The sequence below is a fragment of the Leiobunum rupestre genome, chromosome 1 (assembly GCF_980474605.1).
Source record: "Leiobunum rupestre chromosome 1, qqLeiRupe1.1.hap1, whole genome shotgun sequence".
Classification (NCBI taxonomy): Eukaryota; Metazoa; Arthropoda; class Arachnida; order Opiliones; family Sclerosomatidae; genus Leiobunum; species Leiobunum rupestre.
The window spans coordinates 50133398-50143596 of record NC_143384.1 but is presented as its reverse complement, the minus strand read 5'-3'; positions in this window follow the sequence as shown (position 1 = coordinate 50143596).

Sequence of the window (10199 nt, the reverse complement as noted above, 5' to 3'; positions counted from 1 at the left end):
ACTATCAACAAAAAATGTTCAACCGGACTCTAAAATATAGCCTGACCAGCAATTATTGGTAATGGAAAAATAGCCGACGGTCAACCTCAAAAATAATCCTTCGAGAATTGCATTACTTATCAAGAATTAGTCACAAGTAAATTGAAAGCTACGAAACGCATTTACAATTTTGCCAAATTTTTACAAAGCAAACTAAAGTTGGCGGTTAGGCAATCAATTCCTGAGCCACCCTGTTGACCAATGCAAAATTTACAAATAATTTAATCAGAGTACCCGAGGTGTTTATTGCCGATTTAGTTCAAAGTCGGGCGTAATGTGGACCTATATGAGATATGAAATTTCCCAAAAGGAGACGTTGCACTACCCATTCGATTTGCCATGGCAACCGAAAATGTTTTTGACCACTTACAACCAAAATAAGATTTTTCCCTTATTTTACCCAAAATTTGTTACAAATTTACCCTAAAAATGTTTCAATTTACCCAAACTTGATGAAATTAACCTAAATGTGGTCCAAATTACACATTTCGTGATTTTCAAAATTTTTCAAAATTTTCGTAGCTGTGAAACCGAGAAAATCCCATGCTTTTTTAAAAGGAGATTTTATTGTTTTAAGTGATGAAAAACATTTTCGGTTGCTATAGCAAAACGAATGGGTAGTGCAACGTGTCCTTTTGGGAAATTTCATATCTCATATAGGTCTACATTACGCCCGACTTGGAACAAAATCGGCAATAAACACCTAGGGTACTCTCCTTGTCAGTTTGAGTTTCGATTTGGTTTAACTTTTCCTCTTCTACCTCCATGGTAACGCTGGTTATAGCGGAATTTGATTTCAAGATAAACCTCTGTTCGTAACCATGGGTTCAGTTAAATGTTTTCGCTAGGTGGCGTTCTTTACACAAAGCTAACAGTTCTTCCTGTTGAGGTACAGCCTTTACTTAATAAATCCATGCTCAGATAATTATTTGTCTGGACTATTTACATCTGGTATTTAGTCACCGTCGTAGTACCTGAAATTACTCCCTCAACGTTAGAATAAATGGTAGATGATACGTCAGTCGATAGTGAATTTTCGATAGCTTAGTATTAGCTGTTGCGATCAGGGGTTCAGAAGTTGGTCAAACGCTAATTTAAGTGACATTTTGGGGCGATTTTGACTATAACCAGAGCCATACGGTGCATAAATCTTAACCCATTACGGACAAAATGGTAAGTGAAACATCGATCAATAGAGCATTACCGACTATCGATTGTCCAATATGGTTTAAGGTGGGTCAAAACTTTGGCAAGTGCCCATATATTGTAATATCGCCGTAATATACTAAACACGTGAACCGATAGGGCTAAAATAGTAAATGGTGCAAGAATACTTTGCTTAAAATAGACGGCATCACACTTTCAAACACATCGTCAGGTGCAGTTGCTGCGTAACCATAAAATAATGAATTTTCATTAGATGACTTGGATATCGTACTCCATTACACGATATGGGATCTTTTTCTATAGTTTCCAAATAAAATTCGTGCCGTTGTAGGGTTCGCAAATGAAGTTGATTGTCGCTGGTCGTATTCAAAACTTCTTGTCTATATCATCCGCCATCTGCAGACTCTGTCCTTTGATAAATTTGAGTTGAAGCTACCGTCTTTATGGAGGCCCTAATTAACTTTAGATTTTATAGCCGTTGCTACTGTTAGTCTTTCTCCGTAACTTTCTACGTAAAATTATTCTCCCGAATTTAAATCGTTAATCATCGATTGCATTACTTATTTTAATCCATATTTATCGATATCGATTGATTTTTCCAAAAATATTAAATTTATGTCTTTAATTGTGATTTGTACTTCGCATCCAAATTTAACACGGAAAAAAAGCAGCCAAACGTTGTGTGCTTTCCTCTTTTAGGGGATTAACGACATGACCAAAGATGATGTAACGCTATCTCCCTGATGATAGCCTGTTGCCATTTGTAGGGGTTTCAGGATTTTCACAGGGTCTTCTACTAATGCTCTAAGAGAAAAATAACGATTACCTTATGTCATAAAAATATCAGAGATATTTATTTTTTACATATTGATAGATTTTGGCGGCTGCACGGACAATTTTCGATCAGACAGTGCCCCCACCATAATTTGTTGCGCAGCAAAAAATATGTCATCCTAGAAATCAGATCATCAAAAACTTTTACAGCAATCAAGCTCAATCAACTAGATAATTACATTTTGAAATCTTTCCAAAGCGAACAGAACAGAGCTCCACCTGGTGTTAACCGGTGATTTGAAATCCAGTTTCGCCTTTGCCACAAGGTTGGCTAAAAGTTTAGAAATATATAAAACAAAGAAAGAAAGTTTAGAAATAATATATTTAACAAAGAAAAAGTTACCATAAAAGTGTTTTGGTTACCTCACCTGTATATTTCGGTGACTTTCTAAAAAATTTAGGATCTGGGTCACATACTTTACTAACTCATCTACTCGTTTATCATTCTTCAATGCCGTATTTATTACCAATTGCAATGTGTGCGCAGTGCAACGTTTCCGATCCCAAGATAAACATGTCAATTCAGGTTCATACTCATCAAAATCTGTTAAATGTTTTTTTACTAAGATCATTTTAAGTAAAATCATAAGCAGTAATACATCTTTCATCGTCATATTCTTCTCCTACAAATGCTCCATCATCATCTTCATCACAAAGTCCATGTTCCTCTAATTCAGCGAGAAAGTCATCTAGAGTGACATCCCGAACTTGAAAAGCTTTTGAGATATTAGATGCGTTATCTGCTACTATTTTGCCAATCTAAAATACAAAAATAAATTTATAATATCAAATTATCAATCAAGTAGAAAATGAGTCCAAAAATTTCTACTCACTTGATCATGTTTTAAACCTACTGCTTGAATGATGTTTTCAACTTAAGCGCTGATATTATCACCAGTGTGTTTCTCATCAAAAAGGCTAAACCCAATAGTTTTTTTGACGAGTGACCAGTTACTGCCAATGAAGTGGGCTCTCACACCCAGTATGCCTTTTCTCATTCGCGAGCTTTATATATCCAGAGTGAGGTGAATAGCACCATCTTCTACACCATCAAACAGATTTTTCAAATATGGGAAAATTCTTTGAGTAAATTCAGTTTAAAATTAACGACTGATAGATGTTCGTGAAAGAGTGTTGATGGATGGATTGAGAAGATTAATGAGCATTTTGAACCCTTTCCCCTCAGTTACAGTTAGTGCCAAATTATCAAGTGCAATTAAGTCCAAAACTGCTCTTCTATATCGCTTTTGCAGAATGTCATGATGATTTAGTTTCGGAACTTTTGAAATAATGTAGTTTTTAATTGACACATTTTAATGTTAATTAGTTTTTAAAATGTAATTAATATAAGTAACTCACAATGACGTTTGAAGTTGCTCACAGTATTTTTGGAATTTGATCGATAATCATTGTTTCAATATTTACAAGTCAAAATGAGTTTCTTTACCACGTTCTTCTCATCCAAAACATGTCCACAGTAGTCGTAATGGTTTTGAAACATTTTAGCAAGATTGGTAGAAGAAACGTTTTTAGTATATTCTTGTAGAACAACATATTTCTCAGGTTTCTTAAACATTTGGTCGGAATTTCCAGAACCTGATTCAACACTTTGGGTCATCAAGAGACTCTTTTTCAATAACATCACCACTTGACATAACTTTAACTTCAGAAAAATCATCAGATTCCTTAGTCTCTTGAGAGTCCTGACTTGATTTACTTTCCGTAAATTACTGGAATAATTATGATTTTCGGAGTCCAAATTACTAGAATTCTGAGGTAGAAAAATTTTGTCGTTCCATATTTCTTTAACCACGTTAACTCGATCACCATCAGCTGGAATGATGTCAAATGCATTTTCTGGTTCAAGAAATTCTTCTTGGAAATCTACCTTTTTTGATAATCGTATGAGATTGATTTGTTTATCTGCGGTGTCTGTTGGTGAATTCGACTGACTATCGCGTTCTCGTTTCATCATATTATTGAAAATATTAGGAGTTGATAAATTGTACGCCATGACCTCCTGATAGATCTCAGACTATAATCAATGGACTGAGAATTCAGTCTGTAACAGAACAGATCACTAGGGTTGCGCACTCTTATCGTTTTGTTATTTTTTAACTGGACAATTGTACTATTTCTGTTCTTAAATTCAATCAATAGGTGTTTCTATAAAATACGGGAGATAACGTGTAAATGTTTGTCTACGTCACTAGCTATAATTATTGAAGATAGAGAGCACGCGCTGCAGTCGATAAAGATTTTGGAATTTGAAGTCCACGTGCGACACGCGCGTGCGGCGTGCCAATAAAAGACTAAAAAGCTTAATTAATCACTGTATCTTTTTTATCCACAACCGACGATTATCCGAAAAAGAAAAATATTTTTTGAATGTTAAATCCCTTTCAATCCGTGGATAATATCTATAAATAAACAGTTAACCCCAATTTTTATGGTAAATCGATATCTGTTTTGCCCACCTCTACTTGAGGTTTCGTGACATCCGTCATTATATTTAATTGTCACAAAATTTCGATAAAAAATAAAAATACACATTTCATTTACCCTAAGATTTGTCTTATTTTACATTAGAAGTAGAAATTTATGAGTGTACGTTTATTTGGTGGCGAGACCCCCCATTGCCCTAAGCGCTCCGGAAAACAGGTTTTATTAAAGGGCAAAAACGCGTAAAATTTTATATTTTTATTGAAATAGTTATTGTCCTAATTGGGGGATCTTAAAATTCATTTTGCGCGTGAAAATATGCCGCCATGTTAGGGTATAAAAGCATGTAATTAAACCTACTATACCTTACAATGTAAAGGCAAAAACGTAATTTTAAAATGGGTCAATACATGAAATTAAACATGACGTTTCTAATGTAGTTAAATGCAAATTTATTCGTGAACCTTTTTAGCTCATGAAAATTCAGAGGGGGGAATTGCCCCCTTGTTGCACCCAAATTAAAAAGACTTAAAAGTAGTACTGATAGGAACTTTAAATACCATACACGTACTCAGTGCCGAGGGGCTGACCACTATACGTAATCGGTGTACAAGCCCGTAGCTTTGACTGTACTAAAGTGAAAACGTAATCGATTACAGATTTAGCACTACCAAAGGTGGTATTCGCTGTAATCGGTGTTCAGAATTTAAGGAAGTTATTAGCCACTCGCTCAGTGCCCTAACGTTTTAAAGCTCATTAATCTATTCTATGGAAAGGGGAAATCTAAGGCTTTTGTTTAAATAACTACTAGTCTACTATATAAAACAATGGAGCTAAAATGTTGGTAAATGTAATTGAACATTAATTGTTACGCAGGCCTAATTCAATTTAGTGACTCACACATCTTAGACAAGACAATATCTAATCAGATCAAACATTTTTCGCGAAGTTAAACGGAATTCAATTTAGGATTATGGTTACTATAACAATGACCGAAATAATTAATAAATTTAACTTTTAATTAACATCTTTAGATGAATGAAGGACTTTTGACAATAACGTATTTACAAATACAAAAGCATAATTATGAAGTACTGAATCTACAAGAATATAACATTAAAACCCTGTCAACAAAAACATCGATATTAGCCGGGTAGTCAATTAGCCTGCGATATATCTATAGACAGACAGACATTTTCGGTAATTAACGTATGGAAAGTAGATTTTAGAGGATCGGTAAAAAGCCTGGTTTTTAGCCCCCGTAAACCAATCACACTAAGGGAGTCGTCCAAGGTTATTTGAAAAAAAAAAAAAAAAACAGTATCGCTAAGAGTGGACGATACTTTTCGAAAAAAAGAAAAAAGATAAACATGAAGTACATTTTTACGCCAAAAGGTATTTTTTCACGTTTTTATAGATTAAATATGGTATACTAAATATCAGTTGATAGTTTTTATTGAATGAAAAAACTAAAATTAAAAATTACTAAAATATAAAGCGCACAAAATTACGTAACAATATCAACCACATTAGATTGCCATTTTGAAATTTTAAGATCACGTGGTACAAACGACCTTGCAAGACTCCCTCGGAGTCTCTCGAGCTGATTGATACGCGGGGAGAAATAAAATGCACTGTGGAAGGGTATCGAAAACTTGTCCTCTTAATTTACGGTCCATGATTAACGGTAATATTTCCCGCTAGCAGGGATCTAGCCCAGTTAAAAGTAAAAATCCTTATCGGAAAATAATATTTTTTAAACCAATTATAGCCTACAGGGTAATATTTTAGGTAACTTTTCGCTTAAAGGAAAAGTTTGGTTCCAAGTTTTCTAGCGCTAAAACTATAATTTACACTTTTAAGAAGAAAATACAAGTGAATAAATTTTTTTTAACGAACCTGAATAATTATTTATAAATTAAATTAAATTCATTTACGCTGAAATGTGGGTGCCGCCATTACCGATTTCAAAAAAAAAATATCGGTCAGTCACCGAAGACATAAGGCACGAAACTATAGAGCCTACTCTCTCTTGCTTTATCCGAATAGAGATAAAAGCAGGCTTACCGTTGTACATGTTGTATTTTTCAACGTGATTCTCTCTTTGTGGTCACATGACTCACAGACTCCTCAATCGTTGGCGAGAGTTTGTTTTAGACTGGCCAATAAAAATACTAGATTATAAATCGTCTGCTGTGTTTCTTAAGCCTAGGTCAAACAGTCTCTCTCTCTATTTTTTTGCAATTATATTTCATAAATCTGAAATGCTTGGTGTAAATTCCTTTGAAGTTGAACTGGAATATACAGAAGAAGAACTCAGGGAAATAGAAAATCAACGAACAAATGAGATAGTTGGTAATGCCCAAACTCAAATCAATTTAGAGGAAATCAAAAAACTGCACTTGTGGGAAATGTGTCCCTGAATGGGTTGGCCTAAATGGTGATGATGAACAACTTCATAACATGAAGAGATATTTAAGTTGGAAGTATGTAAGCAGAGGGTTAATCTGTTGCCAACAAATTGAGAAGGTTATTGAATACTTAAATGAATCTGATGGAGATGAACCAGCTCAGTGTGCAACTAATGACATTAATTATAAGTTTGTGCCAACGAAAGCGTGCTTTGAGAGCCACTTATAGGAGCTATTTGCATGCTCGTCAAAGACAATTACCTGAACATTTTACAAACAGGTAGGTAATTTTATATTCAAATTTACATGTAACTTTAACTAATTATATTTTATATTTTAGAACATATCGTTATACAGCTTGATGAACGTATACGCATCTCATTTTTCAGAAGCTGGAGAGAGGTATTCGCAACGCTGTCCCACTTTGCACAATTCTTAACGTACGAATTTTTTCCTGAAGATGATGTAAAGGCATATACAAGCTACGAATCTGGAGTGGAAATTGAGTAATTTAGAGCTATTTCATAAGTTTTATACGCTACCAATATTTTTATGATATTATGATGATGATTTATAAGATATTCTGATTCTGAATATCTATTTAATCACTAAAAGTTTGTGATAGAAATGTTGTGATAGTAAATAACCCAATAACTCGCTACTATCAGAAACTATAAGTGATTAAATAGATATTCAGAAATTTATTAAATAGCCCTAAATATCTCTATTTCCATTCCAGGTTTGTAGGACCGTATAAATATATATACATATATATAAATTTACTGGATAATATAGGATACGTCTAACAATATAGGACCATAAGGTAATTATAGAACCGCTGGGCTTCCTGCGCTAGTTCGGCAATTAAAAAAAAAATAGAACCCCCGAGCAAAAACGTTTTGCAATGAAAACATCAACGAAATGTAAATAAAAAAATCTAAGCTGCGTGGGGAGTGGGAGGAGGGGTGGTGACGAGCTTTCGAGAGAGCAACACATATCTTTGCCAACAAACATATTGGGGGAAGGAGGGGACCAACACCAAGGTATTTCTTTCCACCCTTTTTCTCTAAATCAGCTAGGCGATGGGCGTGAAAATCACGTGATAATATTCTGAGAACGCCCCTTTCCCTGTTTTTCAATATCTACCCCTCTGGCCCCTCTCGTGATTCCCCGCACTCATCATATAGCGCCGCCGCTCGCCTCCACTCTCTCACCTTACAATATGGGGGTTTCAGATATATTTTGGTATCCATGAACATAGGTTAACCGCTCAAATATTATAATCCGTGATGGATAGATGGCGCTAAAGTGTTTACCTTCAATATCAAACAAACAGAAAGAGAAATTACAAAAAACTATCGGAATATTTCAAAAGCAAAAGATGGTTGCACTAGCTCTATTTGGTATCATTTTTCGCTGGCCTAGTGAGGAACGTATATTTTCCGTAAAGGTAACTTTCATAAATTTAATTTCATTATTCTACCGTGCGCATTTTCTACCTAAAAAGATCATAAAATTCAGATATTTTTTTGAACTGACGAAGTGAGTATCATCTCGTATCCTGAAAGTATCAAAAGATACGAGCGCACCCATCACTGTATTAGAGTTACATTAAAATCACCACATTTCTTTCTAGAAAGGCCTGATGAAATGTGTGCAGTTACAGTGTTATACTGCAGTAGCCGGTTTGAATTGTTAAAGATACTTTCAAGAAATACCTAGTCGAATTGGAATAAGCCATTCAGTCGTAACTTTGGGTTTACAATGTACGGCAAATGAATTACGTATTTTAAATTGACTAGAGGGTCTCTTGAAAGTCTCTTTAATAAAAGAAAATTCACGACTTATCTTTTCTATGCTTAAGGACAATACACATGGCTCTCCTTGCACTTGCAGGCTCTCTCTATAGGTAGAGAATATCATTTGTTGATTGTGAAAATAGAGGACATAGCTGCACCCAAATTTTCTGTTAACTTTAACAGGTGCAATCTGGCGGTGCCGTATCAAAAAGGACACGGTCTCGGTAGCCTTTTTTCGGAGTTGTTTCGATGGGCATCCCATCTCCTAGTTAAAGGCGCGAAGTATATCGGTAGATGAGCGCTGGGCGTAGGAAGTAATATTCCAAACGACGCTGTTGCTGGAGAAAATATCACAACTTCCGCTAAGAGACGTTTCGGCGAGGCTATAAGTGAAAATAGGGGCAAAGTGGTTCTGGAAGAAGAAGAAGGGTTAAAAGAAGAAAGAAAACTACCCGCCGAAAAAAATCTACCACCGATCGTCCAAAAACTAGTAAAAAGACTACTATACGGAGAGGAGGCGCATTAGCTCGAAAGACGCGCAAACTACAAAGACGAGATATTTTTTCCGTGAAATAAAAAAATGTATAAAGTAGAAGCTCTTAAATCGGAATTGGATATATTTGCGACCAAACCGGTTCAAACTGGTGTCGAAAACGCTACTACGGCTTTTTACAGAACAATCTCGACTCTTAAAAATAAATCTCAAATCAAATTTTGTATTTCCAAATCAGCCGAGTACACCGATTTGGCTTTGACGTTGCTTTATATCAAATGCAAAGTCACCAGAGTAAATGTTGTATTGTTTATTCAACCAAATATAAATTTTTCTGAACTATAACCTGATAACCCCATCCGCCAGTCGATACTGCAACAGAGCATATCTGGAATTACTCCCACGTAGCGAAGGAATCCGATCTTACTAGTTGTATATACGTTAAATACGCCACTGGAAAGTTTGAAGAAGTACACAATAACCAGGGAAATACAGAACGACAAACGTTCATGAAGGAATCCAAGGAAATGAGTTTAACAGGAGCAATATACGCCGACCTTTTCAATATCCCCAAATATCTTTGAAGTGATGTTGAAATTAAAGTGAGATTCTCTCGATCTAAAACATCATTTGCTCTAATCGGGAAACCACCGCTGAATGCTGCCAATTTCAAAATCGCCATCACCGACGTGGCAAAATAAGCCCCAAAATAATAATTGCCCATGAAATGGCTCAACAAAATGCCACGCCAAGTATCATTTCACAAGAACAGAGGTTAAAACGCACGTTTCATTGAGTGGACTATCAAATGGTTGCTTGGATAACGTGTGGCTCGGAAATCTTCCTCAGCGTGCTATTATCGGTTTGGTTTCCCACCGAGCGTGCGCTGGTGTTTTACGTAAAAACCCTTATAATTTTCAACCATTTGGGCTGAACTTCTTGTCGTTATACGTCGACTCGGAACCCATTCCCTCCAAACCCTTCCAACCCAAGTTCTTGAGGGGTCAATTTGCT